At 40.6% G+C, this 26,817-nt stretch overlaps 1 protein-coding gene across 1 annotated transcript in view; it reads left to right on the plus strand.

Annotated features, from left to right (window-relative positions):
* APCDD1L (APC down-regulated 1 like) overlaps positions 1 to 18,717 on the plus strand; it is a 215,939-nt gene extending 197,222 nt beyond the window's left edge. The window contains exon 5 of the mRNA XM_065754441.1: positions 18,708 to 18,717. The gene's annotated coding sequence lies outside the window, so the exon portion shown is untranslated. The remainder of the gene's footprint in view (positions 1 to 18,707) is intronic.
* Positions 18,718 to 26,817: the final 8,100 nt, after the last annotated feature.

The raw sequence follows: 26,817 nt of genomic DNA on the forward strand, positions 1-26,817 counted from the left end.
AACGAGGTGTTTTGTCCATCCTAATTCCAACTGAACTGGTGGACTGGTGGTCCTTCAGATAAACACAAACTGTAATCAGGTCATATTCTGAGTAAACAATATGTGAGTGGGAAAAGGAAGAAAGAGGGAAGGAGACAGCAAGCAAAAGAAAAAAAAACAGACAGGGCTTTGGCAGAGATACCAGAAGGATTCTTGAAAGTCTCTGATTAAAAATGTTACTCTTCTGCTGCAAGCCTCCCTTTCAAAGGGCAGAATAGGAGGGGGCATCTGGGAACTGCAGGTCTGATTGCTTATGGGAGAGGTGGTGGAAGTATCTGGTTTGCTTTGCAGCTCTCTGCTCAGCCTGCATGCAATCCATGTTAAATGGTCTCACAATTTGGACCAGAGAGAATATATATTTGGTCATTTGTCTTTCTCTGAGGGGCATAATAGGAAGTTTCGTTTTGTTGTGGTTGATGAAGTGCCAGTAAGAAACCTGCCTGTGCTGCCAAGGCATGGGGAGAACTGCTCTCACCCTTTTTTTCAAAATTCTCTAGATGTCTACATGAAGAATGATTACCTCCCCAGGAATAATAGGCAGCAGCATATTATGCACAATGCCTTTAGCGGATGCAGCCCATATAAGTATTACACTCACTTCACAGCCCCAGGGCAAACTCATCCTAGAGTTTGGAAGGCAATATAATGTCTTTCTGAGGGACTCAGCCCTATCTTCTTATGTAGCTATCACTGTCAGTATTCAGTCCTGGCAAGATCTTGGCTTTTCTCCTTACAGGATTCAGGCCCAGTCACTCCTAAGCTATCTGCTATTTTCAGCCTGCTGCTCCTGCTCTCAGGTAGACAGACATCAGCCGCTTCTGAAGTCAGGCTCATTCTCAAGTATCTTCCCCTTCCCTGTGCAAACTGGACTGGGAAGCCAGAGAGGCAAGAGATGGAGATGAGCTTGCAGACTAATGTCAGTACTGACAATAAGTGCGTGCCTACATCATCTGAAATGCTGGGTAAATTATGTGACTACCCATACTGAACTCTTCCAAAACCATCATCTTAGACACCCACTCTAATTCACTGCATTTTGCTATTATGTTAATAATGATGAAGTAATAATAACAAGTTATATTTTCATTCAGCCATGTCAACAAGTTACTTGCCCTATGCAAGAATTTTACAAAATTTTCGTATCTTCTCCCAGCTACTAAAAAGAAGGTGCAGATAGTACTAATACCTTTTCTTCATGGCATTCTTCTATAAGTATGGTGAATATAGCCTGTATTTCATCTCTTTCTCTATGAGGTTGTCATGGGAAACAGCACTGAAAGCCTTACTATTGTTGAGATAAATAACATCCACTGCTCTCCTCTCATCCACCTGGCCAGTCTTCTCATCATAGAAGGCTATTATGTTGGTCAGGCATGATTTCCCCTTCATAAATCTACACTGACTGTATCTAATCACTTTCATGTCCCTCATAGCATTGGAAATTGTTTCCAGGATTATTTGCTCCATCACTTTCCCAAGACCAAGGTGAGGCCTGTAGTTCTCAGGATTCTCCTTCTTGCCTTTCTTTGGAGGCTGAATTGAAATCTGATTTTTATTTTTCCCTGTCCTGAGGAATACCCCCTGATTGCTATTACCTTTCAGCCATAATTAAGTGTGACCTGGCAATGACATCAACCAGCTTCCCTGGCTCTTATTGCTGTGTGCCATTAGGTTCCCTGGACTTGTGTATGCACAAGTGCATGAATAAATGTAGCCTAACTCGATCCTCCTCTAACCAGGGTAAATCTTCTCTGCTCAGGATTTTTCCACTGGCCACAGAGGCCTGATGCAAACTTTACCACTAAAGACAGAGGAAATTAAGGCATTGAATACCTTGATGTTTTCCATGTCATCTGCCTCCAGATCTCCTGCCCCAAATACAAATGGGCTCAAATTTCCACTGGTCTCACTTTTGCAGTTGGATTTACTGTCAATAAATATGCTACACCAAAAAGAAAAAAGGCTATCTCATATGGTGGGTGCAGGTTATGGTCTGTGCATATGTTTCCTGTCAGTAGAATGCCTGGTGTTCTGCTGAAGTTCCATATATGAGATTTTGGCTTCCATTGGAAATTTGCAGGTTACCAAGAGTACTGAATTCTACATTATCAGCTGTGCCATTGTACTATGGGTGATACTTCTCTGAGAAAGTTGTGATGTCTACAGCGAACAAGTTGTCAAATTCATGTGGTCCTGTATAACAATATCATTGTGGCATTAGGTGTTACCTGGAATCATCTTGAGCAGAGTCTGTGGCTGTGGTGTCTTAGGTTTCCTGCTTCAGCCATGCCCGAAAATGTTTGCCATAGAACATAGTTTAGAATATATTTTTTTAATATATCAGTGGTTTTCGTAGACTCAAATCTTACCTTGAATTTTAATCTAATCACAGCATTTGAGAGGGTATAAATTTACTTCTTTATTATACCCTTAGATGACATTTCTTCCTACCATGCAATGCTAACCAGCTTCCATTTCTGATGTGTCAATATTGGAAATATTTATGTGACTAGGAAATGGAGACTTAGAGGACTGAGCATGCATGAGCCACAGAAGGGTTAACAGCACCAAAGCCTTCTTGCTGCTGCAGGACCTAGTTGGTTCTTATTAGAGAGGGAGGGAACCATGACTTAAAGTTGATTTATTTTGCACAGGCAAACTCAAGACAATAGAATTTCCTTTGTTTTCTTCTGCAAAACCAATAGAAACACCAAAAAGAAATAGAGGTGAAGGGTTATGCAAGTCATATTTTTCTACCCTGTGTGACTGTGTCTTCAGTATTTCTTGTGACCTACAGATACAGCTTTCATCACAGTGACCTTTGAAAAAACATGATTATGGTATCCAAAAACAAGTGAAATAAAAGGCACAAACTTGAAAATGCCATCATGTATGTGACTTCTTTCCAGCTAAACTGGATACTCAGAGTGAGCTTCAAATATTAAAATAACAAAACATAGAGATCCAGAGAAGACTCCCATGAGAATTTCTTTCTCTAACTACTAATCTGCTTCTGCTTAATTCCATATGGAAAGACTAGCTCAACTGGTGACCTTCTTGTGCAATTTTAAGAGTGAAAAATAAACCCTCTGCACATCTAGCAAATATTATAGCCGTGTTAGAGGAAAGAAAAAAACTTTGGAGAGTCTGTGCAGTTGCTGGAAAGTTTATACCCAACTTTCTCTTCTATAAACATAAATATAGCCAACATTTTACTGCTGAAACTAATAATTTAAGCAACTTCTCATGAAAGCTAGAATTGCCTTTCCCAATTGTGGCACAGAGCCTGTGGTTCCTATTCTTCAAATCAGTCAGTCAAAAGAAGGGAAAATATCTATGCATCTGCACATCCCATTATATTCTAACCTCTGAATGCAAAAATGGCATCAAAGTAGTGAAAAGCTGTAAAAGCCATTGCTGAAAGCCTGCTATGGCTTGTTATGAACTCTACTTGCCTACCTTGCAATCATTCTTTATTTTTTCCACATGAATAACTTTCATGAGGACCACTTACTACATATCCATACTACAGCAAAATGCATTATTTTCTGTTCCAAGCACACTTTCATGTTACTCACAAACTTTCCAACCGTCAGAAAAACTTTGTTATAGTCCATCTACCTCCCCTGGAATATGGCCTTTGAGACTGTTTTCAGGGTTGCTCTACATGATATGCTGTGACTAGGTACATAACTATTTCCTTACAGCATGAGCGTAGGAAACACAAATGCAGGGCAAGTTATCCTGGAACGTGGGCCTCCAGCCAGTCTTTTTGTAGTAGTCAATGGAAGTTTTGAGTTGAAAGTAAAACTGCAATGAGGAGAACTTCTGAGATGGTAAACTGCTATCTATCTGACCACAGTGGTAGCAAAAACACCTGGCAGACATGCAGCCATCATCTATTTCCAAGCTCGGTCTGACAGCAAAACCCATGACCTCAGTACGGATTGCAAGCAGGAAGTCAGTGCAGTGTGTGGAGAGGCTTGCGAGGGAGGGCAATCATTTTTCACTTCATATATCATTGCTCACAGCTCACTGCTGGGATTCCACCAAGTCAGCCAGTACTAAAACGTTGTGGAGAATGACATTTCCTGGGTTATTGTTTTTGGCAGTTCTAATTGCATTGGACAATTGGGCACTAAAACTCACATGAAAGTTCCTCGTGTTAATAAGAAAAAGACATACGTTGAGAAATGTGCTCTGGTAACTAAGCAAAAAAAAAAAAAAAAAAGCTGAAGCATTACTGAAACAGATGCAGAGTATTTTCAACATCCAAAAGGGTCTTTGCAGCTGACTGCAAAGCAACAGCAGTCTATGCACCACTGCAGCATTAAGAAGAAAATGCGGCATCTGCAGATTTCAAAGCAAGATGCCGCCTCACACGCATCTCTTTCTCATAATTTCTCTTTCCAACAACCTTATGACTTGGAGCCTGACAGTAGCTGAGGCAGAGAAATAATTAATAGGCTGGAAAGTGAATAAAAATAAGCCAGGAACAAATTTTTACTCTCTCACTTTTGGCTTTCAGTCTTCAGGAACTGTAGGCCTTTGTGTATCGGCAACCAGATTCAAGCCAGACAAAGGCATGGAGCTCCTTCCCTCCTTGCTTCAGCCGTGTTCAGACAGAGGGTTTGGACAGAATGTCGAGTCACAGAGTGAGCTGTGTGTGTGTGTGTGTGTGTGTGTGTGTGTGTGTGTGTGTGTGTGTAGGCATATGTTCTGTGCTAAGGAAATCCCAAGAGGAGAAGCTTCGAACCCATGGGCATGGGTTGAACCTCAAAAGTAGGAAGTTAGATTCTATGCCGCAGTACCATTAGTCGTGGCAGGATGGACATGGGAAAGTGCTTAACGGTTCCTCTAAACTAACTTGCTTTGGCAATTTGTTTGCACTGACCAGGGAGGGGTTGCCACGACTTAGTTTGCCTCATGTCTTGGAGGGAGTAAAGAGGGAAAAATGCTGACAGAGAATAAAAAACCATTGAGTTACTCTTAGCACAGAGGCAGGGAGTAAACAATAAAAACACTTAGGATAATTAACTGGCTCTTATTACCACTCTTCAGTTATCTCCGTAGACTGTCTAAGGATGACCTCAGGTTAGGCCTTCCTCCCACCCGTCTCTCTCATCTCTCCCGACGCAGCCAGCACTCCTTCCCAGGCTCTCCCTGCAGTGACCCGAGCTGTCAGGAGGCGGCACTGCTTCTCTGCCCGCTGCCCCTTAACTCACCCCGAACTGCCTCTGCCCATTGCCCCCAGCTCCCTGCTCCCAGCCCATTGTCCCCCACACTCTGCCCCTGCTCTCTGATCCCTGCCCATGCTGCCCGCAGGCTCCTTGGGTCACTGCCGTAGCTTCCCAACTGCTCAGCCAGGGGCCGTGCCCTCAACATCTGTACAACCCCATGGTGATTTCTTATCAGAGCTGTGCAGAATGAACTCGCTACAATTTTATTTGCAGCACTCTGGGGACCTTGGCACGTTGCAAGATTGCAAATAAGAATCTGCACGTAACTTTTCTACATAATGACTCATATTTGGACTTGCTTCAAATCAATAAACCCTCTACAGAATAACCCCCCACCTCAGTCCCGAGACACACTCATCCCATTACTCATTTTCATTTTTGGAACACCCATGAGCAATGTAATCTTCACGACGTGATTAAAAATCCCAGGCTCTGATGGATCAAAGTGGTGACCGGAATGGGAGCAGCTGCTTCAAGACGGACTGCTGTGATACGACCCATGTACAGAGGAAGGTGCCCTCACAGGAAGTGCTGGGATCGTTTGGATCCAAGCTGAGAGTAGTGTCATTTCACATTTCCTATTGAAAATAATAATAAGTAAAACAAAGCAAAATCAAACCCTTCTGTTGGAAGCGGCTGATGGGGAGACTGCACTTCCCATTAACAAGTACTTGGATAACTCCTGATAGTTGCTTTGAAGCTCCATCCTCGAAGAGGATGAGCAGCATTTTCACTTCACATCCCATCATTCTGACTGAAGGAACGTTACACTTTGCAGAAGAAGCACCATCATGGACAGCCTGCACAGGCAGTGCTGGCGTCTTCATACTCTTCTAGTTTCTGACGCACAACTGCGAAGGCCCACTGCTTTTTATGCTTTTAAATGTGTGCTTAAAAGCACAGGTGCCTAGAAGACCTGACATTTTCCCTGAGAGGTAGCCAGTACTCAGAAATCAATGTGCTACTAGACCTAAAGGTTATAATCAGTGACAGCAGCACTGGGATCTATACACTCAGTCATGCATGCATGGCTGGTCTTGACTTGTTGCAGTACACTGATACCCTAAAGAAGGTCAGTGCTGTGCCCCAGTATCAGGCAATACCTGCCATAGGAAACAGATAATCTTAATAAGTAATTCCAATTTAACTGAGAAAGAAGTGCAGCCCAGTGGCTCTGCCTGCTTTCATGGCTTTTGCTGGAAGTGTTTTATGGATGCAAAGCACAGAGAATCACTTCATCTCAGGCTGCTTTGATTTGGGCAGCCTGACTGCTGGAGTGGGGTGGGTCAGTGCAAGGTGGACCCTGCCAGCAGGAGAGGTAGGAGTTGGAGGGCACCGCTGGAATGCCTTGTTGCCAGATGCTCAGTTTCCTTTACAGTCTTCCCTCCTGTGAAAGAAGTGGACCAGTAGAAAGGTCCCACTGGACCACGAGGGAGATGGAGCCGTTTTCTGAGTCATTCCCCTCTCTAGGCTTAATAGAAGATCCCAAAGTTATGGCATTCAGTGTGAGATAAGCACTTTTGTGTCTCCACTTGGACCCATCATTTTTGTACATCTGTGTCCATTCTCTGTGAGCTCAGGATAAGTATCTTCCATGCCCAGTGCAGCACTGCAGTCACAGATACTGTTCTGTGGAGAGCTGGAAAATACCACTGTTGTTGCTTGAGCTGTGAATGCTGAACAGGAGCTGGTAGTTGCTGGTCAGGAGATTTGAAAAAAATGTTCTATGTTTAAAACACAGCAGACTTCCCAAATTGTCATTGGAGCAGAGTAGAGGAGTCCTGGCTGTAGAGAATGTACCTAGAATAATATTTCCGAGTTGTTTTCTAAAACTTTCTTTTCTCTTTCATTTTTGTAAAATAACTGCAACAATAATGCTAAAGAAAACCTCTTCAAACACAAAATAATTTATGTTGTGCAGAAGTTGTTGAATGCCAAATACCTACTGTGCTAATCTTTGGAAGAACAAGAAAAGTTTGTTCTTTGTATATGTAGATCTTTTCAGGGTATTGTTTGATTCTGTTTTTGATAGGGGTCATTTTTCTGGGCTTAGCTGGATAGTTTGTTTGTTCCTATTCATTAAAAGGGACCCTGCAGCTATCTGGGGAGGGAGTGTGGTATTACATTATTGTTGCTCCAAAAAGTAAAGACAAAAATGTATTGTAAAAATTCCAAGGTTTCTAGTAGGAGTTCTCTCGGTAATAAATACTCTCAGTCTGCTGGAGTGTGGTTAATGTGCTAACATCGTGTCGGGCTAATTAGATGAATTCTTGAGGTAGAAAGTTAAAACGTACAGATAATTCTGTATACAACCTCTTGGCACCCAAGATTTGTGCAATGGATAAGGGGAACAGCAGCTTCCAGACTCAGTCTTTGCTTTGGTCACGTCATTCCATAGGCCCAGTGCTTGTGATGCTGCAGGGCCCCGTCTTCCTGCTGCAAGATAAAAGTACAGTGATGCTGATAGAAGTTATGCATACCCTGGAGCAGGAGACAAAGGCCTTTGGGGGAGAACAGCACTGCAGAGACCAGAAATACTTTTAAAATATTGATTTAAGTTGTTCTGGTACAAGTCAGGGTGGGGAGTACAAAGCACCTTGCAGAATTGTGGTGGATGGGCTTTACTTCTACCAAAAATAAATTAAAAAAATGGGACACAGGACTGTCTTCTCTTTCTCGAGCTATGCAGTTTGCCTACAGGGGGACACTAACTGAAATAACTCTTTGCTCAGGAATAGCAGTAGGCAGAATGAAGTGTCAGTGCTCTTGATTCATTGTGTCCAGTGATTTCTTCTTCCTGGAAGAAACTATCATGACCAAGGAAAATAGCAGTTGTTTATCCATAGCAACTTCTTCTTGCTCTCTTTCTGGTCAAAGCTACCCCTACAGCATTGCAGCCCATATTTCACCTCCACGGGTTCCACTGTACCTTTCCATAGGTGGCCTTTCAGAAGCTGCCATCATTTCAAGTCACAAAATAATGAATTATTTCATCATTTCATTTTTCTAAGTGTTGATTTTAATATTTATTCTCTAGCTTAGAGGTGAGTAGAGTCTGCAGTCTCTGTTTGGCTTTGTCTTCACTCTGCCTAGCTCGTCACTCATTCATAGGATTATCTCACACTGCCAAAGATGCTTCCCCTGCCAAACACTAACTTTTCCATGAAGAAAGTCACAAGAGATTTCAGCTTTGCTGTAATGCAGAGTAATGACAGCATAATAGTATCTAACCTCCTACCAAGCACTCAGAAAACAGGGAGGTTGGCTGAGATTATTCAGTGCTGTGAACAAATCACCACATTCCACAGGCAGATAAAGACAACTGCCTAAGAGTTCTGAGTTGATCAGAATATTAATGCTTATTAATTAGAAGAAAAATTCTCAACCAGAGTCACAGTGAGGAAAGTCATAAAGAGAGCGCAGAATCTGGGCCTAGTAGCACCTTCCAGGTAAACCTTGGCTTTAAAGTCCTTTACAGTACTTAGTTAAATCTTTGTGGCTTCCATATTAAATTGTTTTGTAGTTTTGACCCACACTGCTGATTCTCCACTCTTCTGTGCTCTGTGTAACTGTTACCCTTGCACAGGGTACAGGCAGAGCTGCCTCCTGTGTTGCGTTGTCCTGACTCAAAGGGCAGACCAGCTTACAAAGGTGGAACAGCACTTGTGGCAGTTCTACCCATGGAACTGGAAAAAGGCCACATTTTCAAAACTAGGGCATCTCCTTTTTCATTTTTTTAATTTCCAGGTTTTCTTTCAGACTCAGAAACCTCGGGGTTTGAGTATCTTTTTAACTTTTTTTTTCATTTTTCATTCTTTTCACATATTTATCTCTGCACATACATGAAGAGTGAGTGCAAAGTGTGTTGCCATTCCTTTAGACTTTCTATGTCACCTTCCAAACAGATGCAGTTTGTCTAACAGCAAAAGACAGAGGAAACGTGTAACTTCATAAGCTCTGAAGTTAAACAATAAAAAAAGTGAATACGAGAGAATTTGAAGCACAAGTGAAACTATTTAAAAGCGAAGAAATAATGTTCTCCATTTTCACTGTATTTATTGTCAGCAGAGCCCTGCCTTCTCTTCCTTTACTCTTGGATCTATGGTAAAAATCGTTCACCACAGATTAAAGCCTCATCCACACAGTCTGACACCTTTTAGTGCCTTACAGTGCTTAGATAAGATTTTAATACTGGATGTATAGTTAGCATATTAATAATTATCATTATCAGCCATTATCATAACTCATGTTTCATTAGTGAACAGCACTGAACATTCCTTTGGAAAATCATTGACTGTACCACATTTGTGACTTCAAAGGACCGTTTTGTAATTCTAGGGATCAGATTTCCCTTTGACAGTATGTGAGCAAATTCCACTAAAACCACCAATGGTTAAAGCCATTCTGTTTTCATAGGATCACAGAGTGGTTTGTGTTGGAAGGGACTTTTAAGGCCATCTGCTCTCAGTCCCCTGCAGTGCACAAGGACACCCACAGCTCCAGCAGTGCGCAGAGCCACATCCCCTGACCTCGAGCATCTCTGGGATGGGGCACCACCACCTCTCTGGGCAGCCTGTGCCAGAGCTTCACTGCCCGTACTGTAGAAAGCTCTTTCCTTCTATCCAGTCTAAATCTCCTCTCTTTTAGTTTGAAACCATTTCTTCTTGTCCTGTGACAACAGTCTCTGCTAAAGAAATTATCCACTGAGTATGGATGATTTTGACAAATACCTTCCACTTATACCACTGAAAAAGCAACTTCTACTCCCATGACCAAGGATCTGTAGTCTGATATTTCAGAATTCTGCATGACCTACTTGTTAATTCTTCAACTGTCTTAAAAAATAGAATGTCATAAACAAGAAGCAGGAAAGCCCCAGGTTGGCTGGATGACAGAAACACTTGCAGAAAAAAGCCAAGAAATAGACATTGGAATAAGCACTGTGAGTTCAATTGTCTATTTCTATTCTGCTGTCTATGTCTATTTCTTTCCATTAAACCATTGGCTCCCAGTTATCTTCTAGAGACATCCACAGTAGGGGAGATTGAGCTTGCCTCCATCTTTGCATGAGCTGTGGTTTCTGGGTGGTGGAGGTGTATGGCGACTCTGAGAAGGGGACAGTCTTTGAAAGGGGAGTGGTATGAGACACATCTCTTGTTGCCACTTGCTAATGCTTGTGCTAGCTCAGCTCTCTTCTCTCATTTTGGCCTTTATCTGAGGCATTTAGTTCTCCTTGTGCTCTGTAGACAGCCTATATGTTTTGAAGGGCTCTGGAGTTCTCTTGGGGGCCAGGTACCTGATGTGAGACTTCACAATACCTGCTGTCACTTGTACATCTCAAGCCTTACATTGAAACAGCCATGGGCTCAGAAACCAGAACTGCAGATTCTTTTTGAGTATCATCACATACTCAAATACTAAATGTTGGATTAATTTACAGTATTGCTCCTTCGTTTTGCCTATAGCTGAAGCGTGTGAATCAGCAGCTTTTGCCAATTCACAAATTTCCGAGATGCCCAAATTCTCCCATTTACCTTGCTCTTCAATTCGTGTCATGCTGTTCTCTGCATGGGATGCAAAGATTTTGATCCACGCCGCATGCTGCACATCTTCTTCCCAATGAAACAAAAAAGCCTCCCTTGCTGGCTGGTACCCTGCTGACATCCCATTTCTGCTAATTAGGACCCTGAGTAGTTAGTGCAAAATATAAATGTGGCAAGAATCCAAGCTGCAAAAAGAAGAGAAAGTGGGGAAAAAATAGTTGGACAGCTAAGGGAATATGTAAATGCATTTAAAATAGATGATTCTAACTGCAGTGAACAGATGAATTTTTTTTTTTATTCCAACTGGATAGCTTTAATCAAAAATGATAGTTCATACATCTGCTCTTTGAAGATAAGCCTGCAGTTACACAAAACACTTAAAGAAAGAAGCTGTGGTGTGCTGATGAGACCTCAAAAATTCTAACCCATGACTAGGAAGATTATAGTCTGGTTATTTCAGCAAGTTGCTAATTCTGAAGTATTATACTGAGTTATTTGCCCTGTCTGATTCATGAAAGGATGCTTGTAGACTGTGCTGAAGAAATTAAGACATTTTATAAATCATTAGTGAACTTGCCTGATTGAAAAGGCATTTCCCCTCCAGCCTCTCCCTGACTTCTCTACAATTGTTTGACCTAGAAAGGCCACTCTCCATCATTCTGGCATTTATTTTATAATGCAAGGTAAAGATTATAAATTAAAGCAAGCATGCTTTGGGGGAATGTAGGGCTCCTCTGGAAATGATAAGCTCAGATTTAAATTGGAATCAGGTTCTCCACCTTCATAAAAGTCTTAAAACCAGATGGATACCTATCTGACACAACCTCAGTGAAAGGTTTTCTGATCAGAGAGAGGAATAACATTGAGTCAAAAGAGAAAGACTATTCAGGCTCCTTATGCTTCCTTTATGTTTTCTGAGATAAATTATCTACCCTTAGTACACAGTAGTAGTAATTACAGTATTAATTGCATATACTGTATTGCTTCATCAGGCAAAGATTTTGTTGTCCATTTAAAACGCAAGAATGTGACCCAAAGAAGACAGAATCCTGTCAGCTGGGAAGCTGAAGCAGTTCACCAGTTATCTGTTCACAAAGAAGGTCGTGGCTTCCACTGACCCCACAGGGAGGATGTGTGAGAGCTTGTTTTACCATTCTCTCCTTCACAGCAGTACTTAGAAATCTTTGAGACCTTTTTTACTAGTGAGAGTCTGTAGAGGCGTTCCTATTTAGGGTTCAGGGATGCCCAGCCCATCCTTCTTTCCATTTGCTGCTGTTGTTTCCCCATGCCCCCCATGGTCTCACACCTTCCAGTCTCTTCAGCTCTTTCTGTTTTCCCATAGATCTCAGCTCTTTTGGAAGGCATTGAGATGCTGCACTTACAGAAGATATAACTTTCAGAGATAGCAGTCTGCTTTAAACTTCCTCTAATTTAAGTCCAAAGCAAAGGGAACACAATGGCATTTTAAAGAGTTGCCAGCACACCCAGCTCAATAATGAATAACCTGTCACAGGATGAGATGACAACAAGCAAAATAACAGCCATGTTTAACATGAGGTGAACCTGCTCAGCACCACAGAGAATTGTTCACCCTGGTGATGTGATTCTGTGGGTAGCTTTCTGCTGCTCCATGTCTTTTCCCTGCAGAACAAAACTGCAGGCAAGAACCAGACAGTTCTCCCCCTGGAATTACAGAACATTATTAGAGGCTGCTCCACTATTGACAATGATGCTGCAGTTACTGCAGTTCAAATTATTGCATTATTAGTCATGATAGCTTGGTTTAAGACTATGTGGAGCAGTTGCTAGTGAGTAGCTTGCCTGAAAGTCCACATGGTGTGCTCTCTGATGCTGTGTCTTGGTGACCCTTTGCTCATTGTCTTCCACAGTGAATGGCAGCCATTTCTCCAAAGCTATGCAATTACTTCCTTAAAAGAAAATGTCCTTTTGCCACATATTTTCATCTGGCTAATCAGTAGCTTTGATAGATTAGGACGTGTGCTTTTCTGTCTTTCAAGCCTTTTCAAGAATTGAATGCAGTTCAGTCACATAGGAACCTGTCTGAACTTCTGCCCAGAAACCATTTTCTCTGCCAGAGAGCAGGTGCCGAGTGAACTCACAGCCCAGAGCCCTGCTCCATCACTGGGAAAAGCTCCCTGAGGCCAACGAGTCTGCAGAAATCTCTGCAGGAAGGGGCAGAAAGCTGTAAGCAGTTTGCGCAGCACCACAAGTTCCAGAGGAAGGTTCCTCTTTTTGCCAGGCTCCAACACCCCTAACCGACCCAGTGCTATAAGGCACCCCATCAGACATGGGGTCTCCTTTTAAGCTATCCAGTCCCCCCATCCTGAGCAGTGAAATAAGGATATTGGATGTGCTGGATGCTCCCCATAAAGTTAAGATTACAAAATTCCATTTTCTTTTGTGAACTTAAACGTTCACTGCTCCAAATCATTTCTCATAAATACCAGTCTGGAAAGAACTAATTAGGAACCTCGCAGGAATCACTGCAAAGATGTCATTCACATGAACATTTACATTATTCAAACAGTCTGATGGAAGTATTTCCTCATTTGGTTGTGGTCAGCTTACACCACAGTTGTTACAAATAATTCTTAGGACAAAGAGGACATTTGAATATTGGCTTGTTTAAAAAATGTGAGGATCTTATATTACCAATTGTTAAAATGTTCCCTGTTCTCTGTGACTAGGTGCAGGACTGGGTCTACTGCTGCTATTCCCAAGTTGTTTCTGAAGATGCTCATGGAGATTATGTGATTAGATAAAGCAGTTCCATAAGTTATATAACATTTTCTTTCACTTATCAGTCATAAAGCTGCTAATTAGTCCTATGACTCGACAGCTATTTCAATTCCTAATTGTACCATCACTACGTATTTATCGAAACGTGTGTACTCAATTATCATTCTTCCAGCTGAAGGGGAGCAACCAGCAGCACATGCATTTAATTCAGCCTACCTATTCTCAATTGTGTCTCAAATCTCATTTTAATTTAGGTTCTAGTATTTGGCTATATCACAGCAACTAATAAATATGTAGATGCTGGGATGGTAGCAGTCTTTGTGCTGCTATCAGTGATCATTTAGCTTCATGTTTTCCCATTTGTTTATATATATATTGCCCTGCACCAATACAAAGGGAGCTGCTAATTTCATTCATTTTTGCAGGACAGCATTGCTGCTGCTTTAATGTCCACTGGCAGTCAAGCCTCCTCATAAGTGATATTCATTCACCCTGACAACCTCATTTCAAGTAATCAGGAACACTGTGTCAATTGTAGACTAAAAAGAAAAAAAAACCAAAACAAAAAGAAAAAATCATCTGTCAGGGGGCGTCTGAGGAGCTGAACAGGCATGCACATCTCTCTGCTACATGTAAAATTAATCATTATATTTCTGCTGCTAACTTGCTTTTCTATTTGTGTCACACAGGGATTCTTAAATGACCTAATATTGAATCTGGTGAATTATAGGCTGGAAGACCACAGTGTTTATTATGCACTGACAGAGGATGGATTGATCTAGTGCTTGTGGGGGTTTTTCTCTGCCTTGCTCTGGAGTCTGTTTGCTTCTGCTACCACCTCATTAATCATCCCTAGAATTTACCTTTCCATAAATACTTGGAAAGGACTTGTAATTATTCTTTTCTTTACCAACTATATTTTTTTCTATGTGATAGAGAGAAAAATCACAACAAGCCATGAAGTCGCTTGTTTGTTCCTACAAAGTGGAGTCTGGGTCCAAAATTATTCTCAAATTTGGTGTTGTACCACTATGCAGTTAAGTGTATCCCCAGATTTTGCATATGCTGACATTCTTACGGCTTCTCAAGGCCTTCAGGGAAAGTGCTTAACAGCTCAGTGCAACAGAAATGGGCTTAAGCACACACTTAATTCATTTGCTTAAACTGGAACCATAGTGCATAAAGCTAATAGAAGTAATTTTAATAACTAAAACTTCTAACTTTAATTTAGCTAAAATATTAAACTCACATTTCAAATTGATCTATTCAGAAATAACAGAAATGGAAGACTGGGAAATATGGAGTTCTGATATTAACATTGGCATAGAGTTCAGTCTTTGGACTTTCTTCTCTGGAAAGAGTTTGATCAGCCTTAACACATTATTGTTCTTCACTGCTTTGAAGCCATTTCTTACACTGTTACTAACACAATTAAACTTAGCGTAGTAATTAAACAACATTTACTACACGAGAAATACTGATAGCAAAAATGTATATAACACACTTTTTATTTACATATTTCATTTTGTGTTTCTTCTTAAATTGTATGCATTTCTTTAGCTGGGATGCCACATAAAGGCACTGTGCTGGTAGTGATTTTCCAGTTGCTTAGCTTCATTTTGTTGTACAGAGTTTTAGCAGCTGGTATTTCCATTGTCAGGCCACCAGTTCATTAATTACAAGTGCTCATGCAGCCATTTGTAACTTTCTGCTAGACAATCCTGGTCCTGCTCACACTCAAGGCCCTCTGTACACAGAACAAGGAAAAGAGTATCAGGATATGGTTCTGTCTCTATGGATTTCTGAAGATTTCTCTAGCACACATCAAGTTGTGCTTTTATGTGCTCTTGGAGCCTCACATCAATGCTGTGTGTTGGGTAACAGAGCCTCCTTTGCAGGTGGCAGAGACAAATAGAATTTACTGTTCTCAGACACAAATGCTACAGGTTTAGGAAGAAGATATAGCAGAGCAGGTGTCCCACTTCAAAATTTTTCCTACAGAAAGTCATCTGGATTTACAAAATAATCCAGCGTTTGAGTTACAGAAATCAATAACTGTGATCCATTGCAAATGCCACTGGTGCCAGCTTTAGCCTTTTGTCAGTATCTTCAACAACTGTATTGAAGCAGTCACTCAAATTCCGATTCAGAATGAATTAAAACTTCCAATATGAGGTTCACAGGTACTGCACGTACCTGAGTACTTACTGAAAAATTAAACATTTTAATCTGCAGATCCTGCACTCTGTATCCTCATTTGGTCGTTGTGTCCTGAGGATACCCAAGTTCTGCACTGTAGCTATTCTTCTATGGGTTTGATTCTCTCTCGTGAGACGGTTGCTGCCACAGATTCAACACAGCAAATTAATTTTGTTTGGGTTAAATTAGATGCTCCGTTCTGGTGAGATTCACGGTAAAATCCTCGAGAGTTGCTGAGCACCCTGAACATCTGCCAAAAGTAGTAGAAATTGGAGTTAATTAGTGGTTCTCAGAAGGGTTAGCAACATTTGGGTTTTCCGTGCAACAGAAACTTCCATAGGAGCGTTCCACATTCCACAGAAATGTTCTCTCTGGAACAGATGGCTTCGTCTCATTTTTGGTTTCCAAAGGAGAAATTCTTAAAATTGCCATTCTCCATGCTGCTGTCCAAGTGACTTCAATCGTTCACACGACTCAGTGCATGCACTTCATGCTTGTCTTCACCTTACCATTCGAAGATGGTATAGATCTGGAGTTCAGGTCAGAAAACGTACTGCTGAATTCCAGGAATGGCAAAACAGTTCTTTCTTGAGCTTTTTTTTTTTTTTTTTTAATGATGCTTCCCTGATTCTACTATTGCAGCAACAAAGCCCTGAATGACCCGACAGTAAAAAAATAAATAAATAGAAGACAGGCAAGCTTAGAAACTTGTAACAAAACAGCAAAATGGGGACTTCAGAACCACAAGTGGTCTCAAGATGTGATGTCATCAAATTATCTCTGGATCAGATGTTAATGTCCATCATACTGAAGATCTTTCTTCTGAGTTCAGCAGAGTTTCAGTGCACTTTAGTTCAAGTGGCCATCACAAAAAGATAAATATCTTGAGAGCAGTCAAGTGGAGAGAAACTGTCACAATTTTTATTCACCCCCTAATCTTTGTAGGCCATTACTCCAGAAGCATATGTTGGGTGGCAGTCTTCTACTGCCCTGCAAAGTTTTTAGCAGTTCTCTGTAAACAAATAAGCAGAATTTGTGCATTTCATACCTGCGTGGAATAATGCACTGGATTGGTCAGCCTCTGGTTGTCCTACACACCAACCTTGTCTGAGTGGAGATCTTCATTCCCCACACTTACCTGTTCTGCTACACTCATTATAAGAAACTATTCCAAAGACTGTTATTAAGCTATGTGCACAGTCCAGTGTTCACTGCAATGGATTTCAAATTTCATCATAATGTCCACGTTATAATCAGTGACTGTCTCTGCCACCCACCTACCACATGCATCTGCACTTAATATTTGTATCGCCCACAGAATTAATGACTCTCTATTAGGCAAACAAAAATACAAAACCCAGAGTAACTGTGTACTGTAAAATCCCCTCTTTCTTGGCATAAGTTGATATTGATTCACCCCAAGAGGAATATTCCTACCACACTTTCTATTAAACACAGAAATTATCCAGCAATTGCTGGGGCTGGAAATTTACATCAAATGGCTATAATTTAAGACAGAACGCCATGGAAGAGGGATGGACATTTGGGTACCAGTATTCAACCACCATTACATAAAGGAAATGCATAGAGAACAACCACCATTACATATAGGAAATGCATCTTTTCTGTTTTTATGAGTTAGTACAGTGGGTGGCATGGAAGCAATAACTCCCAGCAGCCCACAGAACCTCTTTCACACACTTCTCTCTCGCAGTGGATCTTTGTGCTTGCAGAGTCCAAAGAACTGGCAATAGTGAGGGACTGAATGTTCTGTTTACTTGTGGGCTTTCCTTTTCAGCACTCATGGGTGGTGTCTTTCTCTGATGCAAAGCCTCAAAGCACACTCATCTGCTGTGTCCTGTGGGTGACTTTGGGAGGCCACCTGGTGAGGGTGTCTCACTGGTAAACAGTCTCCATCACTACTATGAAAACATGATTTGCCATTTTAATGGCAGGATTATTCAAAGTAGAATGTGACGTGGTCTTCTGTCTAATAGGTGGAACACCTATTATATGTTTAACTAAGGACATAGCTGGGGGAACTTTCCAATAGATTACCAATTCTTCTATAAACACTTAGAAGACAGATATCTAAAAAAAAAATACCATACATCTAAATCAGGGTGAGAGTATTCCTTATGTCTTAGAAAAATGTAAGATTAGGGGTGGTAGTGAATTTTGCCTCTTGCACTGAGGCTTTGGAATGTTTAAATGTCTCTGCATGCAATCCAGTATGTAGCTATACAGGCACTGAACATAGCTGAACACAGCTTTGCAGAAATGCCTGGCTTCAGGAAAGTTAAAGTTACCTTTGTGCTGTTAGTTTCTTGCTCTTTATGAAAAAACTGAGCAAGGCCTTTTCTGTCTTGCAAATGTCTATTAAATAGAAGTTGTTTGAAGTCCTAGGGTGAACACTGACAGCACAGGACATCTCATTTGAACCTGCACAGCTGATGTGACCACTGTGTTTGTGGACAGGAAAACCTGAGCTGAGCCAAACATCTCAACTCGTGATGTAAATGGCAGTGCCCTGTTAGCTGGGCTGGGATTGCTCTCCAGCTGGGATCTTTTCTGGCTGTTTCGTTGGCCTAGATTCCATAGCAATTTTTCCTCTATGCAGAGTTGATGCTGAACTTAGCCTAGAGTTTGCATACAGATTGAAGATGTTCACTCATAGCAGAGCTGCATCTGTCAGAGTTGTATCAGCTTTTGGTGTTTTTAGGTATGTAGAACATCCTATACACAGCTGTGAATGATGAGGCCGTTGTCAGCCACAGCTCTGATCTACTGGGCACTACCTGCCCTCAGTCTCACTAAATGGCAGAAATGAGCTGCATGTCTTGCTCATGGACACACAGAAAGTCTGTGGGAAAATCAAGAAACAAACCAGTCTAGCATGCATTTTCAGAGCTTCTCCTCTGTGCAGCAAAGAACAGCGTTCATCTTTACCAACAAACCAACGCGTCTGTTGTCTTCTGAGTCATCACTGCTGCGGAACGCCTCCCTTGGGAGGGTTGTTAAACTTCTACAACACTCACAAAATCTTAATGGGTTTTGCCAAATGAATGAAGGGCCCTTATAGCTTTTGTGCTGTGTGCCATGGATTTTGAAAACTTATGTCAGTAGAGCAGTAAATCTCTTGAAAACAAGGGGAGGTGGTGAGGAAAATAACACAAAAGGTGAAACGCCTGTCACATTTACCCAAGTGAAAATTACCAGAAGCCATTTTGGTGGGGAACTGTATGAATCAGAGATAAGAAAGTTGGATAATAATAATAAAAAAGAGCAAAAAACAACCCAACAATCAGTTTGGGAATCTTTTGAACTGCTAAAGCCCCAAAGCAAATCAGATATTATTTTTCCTTGTGCTTCTGAAGCTGTGCTACTCCAGTGATTGTTAAAAGCTGTATCCTTATCTTAAGGCCAAAAGACCAAGGGAAAGGCTTCTGCTTTCATTTCCCATTGGGGTAAATAAGAACTGGACTGATAGCATTTGTTGACACTGAGTATTCTCTGTGGGAGATATTAAAGTTGTTATGTCTTTCTCTCTTGCAATCTCTTTCTTAAATATGCAGAATGAAGGATGGCACCCCTTACATTTGGTAGTCTGACAACAGATGCATTTCTGCTGAAATGTGCAACTCAGGATTTTCTTCCAGAGGCTCGTTGAAATGCAGCATTGCACAAGTCTTATAATTAGAAGACTTATTTTTCCAAGGTTCTGTAATCCTACCAATAGCTGGACCTAGACTGATCCAGAAGGTCAGTTTTGCAGTGGATGTATTTTTTCTTTTCTTTTAATTCATTTTTTTTTTCCCTACAAATTAAAAAATAAATACCTGGGAAAAAAAAGATAAGTGAGAAAGTGAGAGACGAAACAAGTGGAGGTGATTTGAACCTCTTCAGTAATAGTTCAGCTTCTGAGCTGAAACAAATAACTTCTGTTTCCTTTTTTTAAAGACGTAGATCCACGTGCTCACATATCAATGAAATTTAGATCTGGCCTTTAATGCTGATACTTATTTTCTGTTTTTGTACTCCAGTTTCCAGTCATTAGTCCAATCCAATCTTCTGATATTGACTTTATTATCAAAGTTTAATGCTTTTCCTTTTGTATATTCAGATGAAAGCTAATGAAAACTCTGCCAGACTTATTAACTGAAGTGGTATGTCTGACGGCTTATGAAAACTCTGTTGTTGAAAAACTAAAATATCATATTGTGCCCACCTGCCACCAGCAGCCAGTCAGCTCACTTTAAGTAATAGAAATAGCCTTGATATGGTAGCAGCCCCAAATACATGTTTCCAGCCTTTCTTGAAGGCTCTTATTAAGTGGTATCTAATTTCTTCTACTTTGAGGTACTGTCAGTAGGATTCAGCCAATAGAGTGATGATGAAAAGGTCTCTGCTTTCTGTGAGCGAGAAAAATTGTGATTTTTGCTATAGTTTCTCCAACTGGAGATTTTATCTCAGTACATTCTGATTTTACAGTTCTCACAGCTTTTCCCTTAAAGAAGAAATTCGAAATCACAGTTGAAGTCCAATTTAAGTGAATGCTAAATCCAATGCAAATGATGATCATCATAAAATCAAATTGATTATAGCATGGACTTGCCTAGCACTGAAGTAAGCTCTCTTTACCAGAGTTATTTCTCAGCAAAGCCTACTTACCTGGCAGATGTTCAATCAATAAACCTGCTTCTTGTCAAATTGTGTATCATGTCAAGGCCCTACTGGATGCACCTTCAGTCTAGGAGTCTGAAATGATACCTTGGTCCAACAAAATGGTTGTTTTATCTTCCCCCAGTCAGGAATTGGCATGTTATTCCTTTCCTTAAATGTTAAAATCAAAAGGCTTATCTGCTTTGAGGCAGGCCTGTAGAGAAGCTTTTATAACAGGCAGGAATCTTGAATGCTGTCCAGCAAGTTGGACAAATGCTGAATCACAGCAAAGCTGTCCACCTTCCAAGGGAAGAGAACTTCATTATGCTTCTGTTGTATTCTTCACACTGCCTAAGAGACCTGTGTGAAATCTGAAGTATTGACCTATCCACGCAGTGGTGCTAGACTGGGCTAAATGACCTAATAAATCACTTCTCTCTCTCTCTCTGACTTGTTACAAACACCTACACTCATCAGGAATCTTCAGCTAATCATCCCCTTCAAGATGGGAGTGGGAGCTGGATGTGGGAATTCTTACTCAGAGCTGCATTCCTCTGAAAACTGCTTCTCCTGGATCTTTACCTGACCTTTAGCTCAAAAAAATGTTTCTGGGCAAGTTATTATCCCAGCCCTAGCCTTACTTCCCCCCTTCCTGCATAGCAGAAGGTGAAATAAACACTTAGAGGAAACATGGGCTCGTTTAGCTACATACCCATGATGGCAAAAGATGTTTTAAGACTAAGACTTCTGTTTTGCCTTCTAGTGTGATGAAGCTGGATAAAATTTTAGCTTCTGTTTTGCACTCCAGAGATCCTTGGGTCTGCAATTTATATTAATCCAGATCTGCTTGTCGAATATTATCTACTTCTTCTGCCATCTCTTCCTACTTAGTAGGCTGAATGAGAACACTAATTAGACTCTGGTGCCAATTTACTGATGCACCATCTTCTGTTCACCCCGTGAGAGAGAGATTAGCTAAACACTGCAGCTCTTAGTCTGAGTTACTGGCATATGATATTTGTTGTAATTCTGTCACGAATGATATCTGCGTAGCATGCAATTATAACCTCCTTTCTGTATTGAGATCTATATAATATTCTTCCATTTCCCTTGAAGGACAAACATACCATGTGCAATTATCTTCATAGTTTTATGGCTACAAGAAGTTTCTAGACAGATTTTATGGTGGGTGGGAGAGAAACACTGACTTTTAAAGCCCCGTATAGTTTTTCTTCCTCTGCAGAAACACATTGTCATCCCAGCTATGGCTATACAGACATTTGTTAAGCTATACTTGCAGCTCAATCTAACAAGATTTAAAGTAAGGAAGTTTTTAGTTTTAACGTGGGCCCACCACAGAATGCAGTGTAACATGGGGATCTGAGCTGAATAACCCATTTTAAGGAGTTTTTGAGAGGCATGGAAGCTGTTTTGATATAAAACAAGGCAAAAGCAATACCTAATTTTAAATATTATGAAATTCTGTGCTTGATCTGATAGGAACAAGATCAGAACACTGCAAAATATGGCACACTGTCAGCTCTTGTAGTGCAGAAATGCTAAAAATCCCAGCCAGAAACATGAATGTTGCAATACTTACTGTACTGGCAAATGCCAATAAGAGCATTTCAGGCCAGCAGTTCTGCGACACAACACGGCCATGGTAGAAGGGGTGTGATCAGGCTGGCAGTCACAGAGGTTGTGTCACAGGCAAGCAAGGCCAAATGCAGTTCACTGACTAACTACTCATCAGGAGTAGCTCGCTACATGCTAAATCGGCCAGTGAGTATTTTATTTCTGGTTTATATTTGGTTATGTTTAGACCAGACCAAGACAAACAAATATGTCTTGTTTACCATGCTGGAGCTTTAGTGGATGGGTTTTAACAAACCCTCTTTCCTCTTCTCCCTTCCGAAGTTCACTCCATAAAACAAATCCTCTGACCTTAATGACTTGTGCTGCATGAGCCCTGAGAGAAGTGAAGTTCACCCCTACGGTGTTTTGCAGAAAGGCACCAAAGCAAACCATCTTCCTATGTAAGGCATATTTATGAAGTTGTTTTTTCATTTTCACTGCCACCCATGCAAGCATGGTTTAGCCATAGTGAGCATAGAGTTTATGGCAGAAGAGAAAAAAAAATCAGGGAACAGGGGATAGACCAATAGCTAGATTTTTGCTTTAAGTTGGGAAGCAGATAGATTTGTTTGATTTAACTTTTGAGAAAAGTTAGTTATTCAAAACACATCAAAAATAAGAATCCAAGGGCAGGAACAGTGGGGATGGTTACATTCCCTTAGCAGCTAAAGAGAATCATAACGGAGGTTTCTAGGATCTTGCTATGGAATTTTTCTCTTTGAATTTGCAGAACTGGAAGGTCTGTGTTCCCCACACAGTGATAAATTCTCTTCTACAAAATGGACTGAGAAGGAGGAGGGAAGGAACTGGGTGGAATCAATTACAAACCATATCAGACATTTAAGTTTAAACACAAGACCTTGCAAAGGCTTGCATGAAATCTTACTAGCAATATAAACAGGACTGGTGCCAAACTAAGCACCAGAAGTATTCAATAATAAAATACAGCTGTCTCCATTGGCACCTACCCATGAAAGTTTGTCATTTTTACTGTTAGAAATGCTGACAAAGAGAAATCTAAAAAATGAAAACATTTTTTTTTTTCAAAAGAGGGAGGTTTTCATGAACTGCAACCTAAATATTCATTTAACTTTGGAACATTCCATAAAAATAATTTATAACATAATTTCTTCTTAGAAACGCATTTTGACAGAGTTTGTTTCAAAGACCATCGCCAAACTTGGCAATGCTAATAGCTTTGCTTTCATATCCATAATTCTTAATTATTAAAATACTCTCTATACACTTTTCTTGGCTCCTAGTGAGGCACATCAAAGCTGAGGGGCCTCTTTGCCTTGGCTTCATGCACACCATGTCAGCTGAGAAGGAAGCGAGCTCTGCAGACAGCCCGAGCTTGGGGCATGCAACCCTGAAATGCCAAAGCAGGCCCAGGAAAGCTGCACAGGTACAAGGGATTTCTAGGAGGAGGCCTTCACTGAACAGGAACAGAACCCTGCACGCAGGCTGCTGCAGTACCTGTGTCTCATGCAATGAGCTCTAAGCTTTGGGAAACAATCAGACCAAGACCTGTTATCACTTGTAACATTTTTGCACCTGGATCAATCAGGAGGAACCTTCTTAGGAAATAGTAGCATGTCTAAGTCCTGAGAAGTGAAGGACATACGTGTAACCACATGTCTCACACATAGATACACAGGCATGTGCTTCTGGTTGCTCTGCAACTGCCATCTGCAGTGCTTATCTCCACTCCATCAGTAGATAAGTTCTTTCCCTCCTTTGTTTGGCCTTACTTCTCTTGCTTTACTTGTTAACTGCTTCTCAGATCAGCTGAGTCTATGAGTACCAGTCCATTTGAGATATATGACCATATTTTGGCATCTTTCAAGATACCGTGGGAGATTTCTGCTTTGCCTTTAATGAAGCAAAATAAGAAGGTTACTTGCCAGTTAACAAAGGATTTCACCTTTGGGTTACACACACATGGAACAGAAGTGAGCAGTTACTCTTTCCCTGTCTCACTTCATGTTGTTCCTGTACTCATGAGTTAAATTTTCTGCTTCCCACTGATGAAGCTGCTCTCCCCGATGTGCCCCCTTGCTTTGGCCGTGTCCAGTCTTGGATTTCTACCAGCACTTGCACTGAACATGGTAGCTGAAGGCAGTGACTGCTTTTCTGAAAGAAACTTAAAAAAAAAAAAAAAGAAGAAGAAGTCATTTCCCTCTTATTTAAAATCGTCCTCCTCCACTCCTCTCAGCTCCTACTCCATCCTGGAAGTTTGTGCTCTCCCAGATGTGGCTGAAAACAAAGCTTCTGTTATGGCCATATCCTAGCTGAAGGGCTACAAACCACTGTTTTCCAAACAGATTACTGCATACTGACAAGTCAAATTAACTGTGTACACAGAGCTTCCTGCTTTGGGTGGGATGTCTTTGACTTACATGTAAGGTCTTCCACAAACTTTGTTGCTCTTTGCTTTTAGGTCTCTACAGAAGGAAGGATCAGAAGTAAATTTAAATGGTCCTGGTTCAGAATTCCTTCAACTTCTCTCTGACTATAGCCCTGTGTTTTCAAGGCATAATAATGATACATAATCAGTTTTCTGAACTTCTAGTGGCAGTGATGTATGCGTTTGCTCTTCCAATGACCTACCCTGAATCGTAATGTATGTTGGTTTTCTTTGTACTGAGGCTGAAGTCCTTAAACTAAGAGACTATTAAGTGCCTAAATTCCAGACTAATGCACAGAAAAAAACCCAAACACATAAAATGTTCTTCTTGTTAAAATTACAGTTACTGTACTGTTCTACTTAAAATACTTCACAGTCCTAACATTCAGCTTGAAAATTGTATGATCAGCCTCAAAGCAACTGCTGTCAACAGTTCTCCTTGTCAGTCCCATGCAATTTAAGTACTGATTAAACTCTTCAAAGGTGGTCAGAAATGACATTTCAGCATTGCAGAGCTGGGCTCTGGGATTGCTTTGAGTTTACAGGTAATACTCAGGACAGCAATTATTAATGTTTTACTGAATGACATTGCAAGTAATGGGAAGACACTGTAACTTTAAAAGAGTAATTTCTTTAAAGGCAAAGAGTGACTGTTGTGGTGGTTGTTTTTGTGTGTTTTTTTTTTAATTCTATATTTATTACAGCTTAGTCCTTAACTCTGAGCCATGCTATGCAATAATAATGGAACTGCTCAGACAGCAATTTGCCAATGTGCTTGAGGCTCTGTCAAACCACATGGAGTGATGCCATAATCAAATTCATAATGTCTTATCTTTTTCAGATAAAGTAATCATCAAAGGAGTGCTGGCACGAACAGAGAAAAAATTCAGGGCTTAGACATTCTCTAATGTAGTGAGCTGTGACATAAATTGGGCTGTCTCTGTTTGCCTTTCTTCTCTATCTGTGTTTCCAATTGGTCTGCCAAAGAAATGCTTCAGGCTTTGTTTCATTCCATCTTTTGAAACAAAAGAGTTTGAAAAAGAATAAAGACCTGAAAGGGTTAAAATTTTAGAGTGAAATGTTGGTATTCCCTGCCACTCTCCCTTCCTTCATTTTCCTTTAGCACAGTTATTGGCTGGCATTATAGAGAGCAAATCCACAGACTTGAGATTTTCAGTTAAATCAATAAAATATTGTTGTAAAAAGTGGAGTTAAGTGCATTATCTGTCCATTACTCCATTATGGTTTGCCCTCAATCATGGAAGTGAGACAAAGGTTCCCACAAGGCAAATCATATTTATAGTTAACCTAAAACAGCCTTCCCGTATCGGAGAACTATTTAAGGTCCCTTTTTTTTACTGGATAATTAAGCATGTGCCTAACTCTAAACATATTAGTAAATACTGTTGAAGTCAATGAAATGATCCTGGGGTTAAAGGCAATTGCTTATGTATATAATGTCCATGAAGAAAAAGGAAAGGAAAATGCTGCTCATGGCCAACAAGAATTTAAAATATATATATTTTAAATTATAAATAAAACATATGTGAACAGAAGAGAAAAAATTGATTTTTTTTTTAGAGGGGCTCTATCCAAAAGCAAGGGTCAATACAATAGTTTTTGGCTTTTTGGCCTTGTTTTCTTTTTACATTTTTTAACCTGATGTTAGGCACTGGATCAACTCCAGCATCACCTTGGTTGGCTTGCGCACCTTGAGTTGCTTCTGTTTTAAATATTTGCTCAGGTCTCAATGCCATATCTCACTTGAGTGCTCCAGTGACGCATATGAGGCCCAGGCTTTGCAACAGTCTCATATATTTTTTTGAAATTTTTTATGAACTGCAAGGTAATCAAAGCCTGATTCTCCAGTGTGCTGAGCAACTGCAACTGCCACCAACTGCAATGAGAATCGCACTGAGTGCTCAGCGCTTCTCAGGAGATACTGAGCTTGCTGCAAAGCCATGTCCTTGTCATTATGACAATTATGTCATCTGGAAATATCTATTTTCCACAAACATATTGCAGAAATAATTAAACTGCTAATATTTGCTGTGTTTACATTCCTAGGAAGAAAAAGCACATAGGAGCTGAATATTTTCAGCTTTCTTTCCAAAGAATGTTACTTTATTTTGGCCCCAGAAATTTAGTTGCCGACATTTTGTCTCCCCAGTGTGAATAATCCTCCTTCAAAAGTTGCAGAAAATGTGCATAATTAAGGGGCCCAAGTGTAGATTTAAAAAAATGTTATCGTCAATCTATTTTAAGATACATAGAGCCCACAAATGTACTATTCTGAAGGGGGAAAAACACACAAAAAATCTGTATGAAAATG

The sequence above is a fragment of the Cyrtonyx montezumae genome, unplaced genomic scaffold (assembly GCF_038088225.1).
Source record: "Cyrtonyx montezumae isolate F1298 unplaced genomic scaffold, pur_monq_1.0 scaffold_9, whole genome shotgun sequence".
In the NCBI taxonomy this organism is placed as follows: Eukaryota; Metazoa; Chordata; class Aves; order Galliformes; family Odontophoridae; genus Cyrtonyx; species Cyrtonyx montezumae.